Source organism: Penaeus chinensis, chromosome 6, assembly GCF_019202785.1.
Source record: "Penaeus chinensis breed Huanghai No. 1 chromosome 6, ASM1920278v2, whole genome shotgun sequence".
Lineage (NCBI taxonomy): Eukaryota > Metazoa > Arthropoda > Malacostraca > Decapoda > Penaeidae > Penaeus > Penaeus chinensis.
In genome coordinates, this window is record NC_061824.1 from 16,292,949 (window position 1) to 16,295,448 (window position 2,500).

The window sequence follows — 2,500 nt, forward strand, 5'->3', positions numbered from 1 at the left end:
ATTAAGGGTATGGAGTGCTGTCCTCCTTTAGTCTATAATAGATTCAAAACTGAAGCAAGAAATGGCCAGAAGTGGTTCAGTGATAAATGCAAGAAAATGAGAGAAAACAAACAGCTCCTTTGGAAAATATTCAGAAGACATATCTCAGGTAGCATATGAAAGGAATAAAGTAGGAAGAAATTAGTATTCCCAAAATTGCGGAATTAGACTTTGAAAAGGATATAATCAGTAAATGTACAAATCATCCAAAACTCTTCATTAACTACATAAATAGTAAAACTAAAAGTAGAGATCAAATTAGCGCCATCAAAAACAATAACATCGTTTATAGTAAAGAGGAGGAAGTGTGTGAAATAATTAACGAGTAATTTCCTTCAATGTTTGTCCAGGACCCATACGTTGGAATGGCAAGTATCCGTACAAACGCAAATCAGAATATGGAAAACACCACACTCAAAAATAATGAAATAAAAACCTACTAAAAGGGTTACATGATATTAAAGCAGAAAGACCAGATGAGATTTCTAACAGGGTTCTGAGGGAATGCGTTCTGACCCGCATCGTTGGACTTGGTACAGCGATATGGGTAGTGTGGCCAAGGATATCAACCACATCCTAGCACTTGGTGGAGGATCCTCCAGAACTGCAGGGGGTATCGAAGCGCCGAGTTCTGTGGAACTTGATCATAGATTAGTTGAGGCTACTCTCCGGGTCCACTTTAGAAACCCCTGTCGCCCAAATGAATACCAAAGGGTGTTTCATCTGGACAGATTGAGGGAGGACGAGTGTGTCCGGGGGTTTGTCGAGGGCCTGACGAACCCTGTTCTTCTGTGGGATACCTTCATGCGTGAAATGCTTGATGCAGCCCAAGAATCCATTGGTGAACACCCAAGAGCTAGACAGAATTCCATCTCGCAGGAGATACTGGAAGCCACAGATGCTTGTCGTGTGGCTCGATTGTCAGGGGATTGCAACTTGCACCGTTCTCTGGTGCGCAGGACTAGGTCACTGTTGAGAAGCGATAAGGAACAGTTTATCAGTAATCTTGCAGAGGAGGTCGAAAGCCATTTCTTAGTAAATGACCTTCGTCCTGCCTACCAATCCCTGAGAAAGCTGAGCTCAAAGCCCTCCTCACAGATGACTGTAGTTTGCTCAGCAAGTGGCCAGATAATCTCAGATCCTGATGGGGTGCGTGTGCGTTGCGCCGAGTATTTTGAGCAGTTGTATAAGGTTGATCCACCAACAGTTAACATGGATGCGGGCAATGTTGAGATTCCTTTGCCAGACCCACCCATCAGCGAGGATCCACCCTCCCTGTCCGAAGTCAGGGGGACGATCTCCAAGCTAAAGAGTGGTAAAGCAGCAGGTGTTTGTGGCATCCCAGCTGAATTGTTAAAGGCTGGTGGAGAACCTATGGCAAGGAGCTTGCATGCAGTCCTGTCTGCCATCTGGCAGACTGGTACCATTCCCCCTGACCTGCTGAGGGGTGTGGTCATCCCTCTCTGGAAGGGGTAAGGAGAACGGTGGACTGCAGCAATCACCGAGGCATTACACTACTCAGTGTACCAGGCAAGGTACCCGCACACATCCTATTGAGACGTATCAGAGACCATCTGTTGAGGCACCAAAGGCCGGAGCAATCTGGATTCACTCCTGGCAAGTCCACAATAGACTGCATCCTGGCACTTCGAATCATTGTAGAGCGCCGTTGTGAATTCAGACATGGGCTGCTAGCAGCCTACATCGACCTCAAGAAGGAGTTTGATACGGTGCATCACGAATCACTCTGGGAGATCCTGAGGGTAAGAGGAATTCCAACAAGGATTGTTAGATTAATAGCAAACCTGTATACAGGCACTGAAAGTGCTGCAAAGTGTGGTGGGGGCCTGTCGAGCTTCTTCCCTGTTAGTTCAGGCGTCAGGCAAGGCTGTGTTCTTGCACCAACACTTTTCAGCACTTGCATGGATTGGATAATGGGTAGAGCTACTGTCCAAAGTCACTGTGGAGCAACTCTGGGCAATATCAAGGTTACAGACCTTGACTTTGCTGATGATGTTGCCATTCTATCTGAATCTCTGGAAACCTTAGTGGCGGCTCTTGATGCATTTAGCAATGAAGTGAAGGCCCTGGGGCTAGAGGTCTCCTGGACCAAGACCAAGATCCAGGATTTTGGGGGCCTACTTGGAGACCCTGTGCAGTCGGTACGTGCTTGCGGTGAAAACATCGAAGTCACAAAGAGTTTTATATACCTGGGTAGTGTAGTTCACGACTCTGGGCTGTCAGACCAGGAAGTCAGTAGACGGAGTGGCCTGGCAACAGGAGTCATGAAATCTCTCGACAAGAGTATTTGGAGATGCCAGTACCTTTGCAGAAGGACCAAGCTACTTGTTTTCAAGGCCCTGATACTGCCAGTTTTACTATATGGTAGTGAAACTTGGACACTATCTTGTGCTCTGGAATCTCGTCTTGATGCCTTTTGTAACAGATTCTTGTGTCGGAT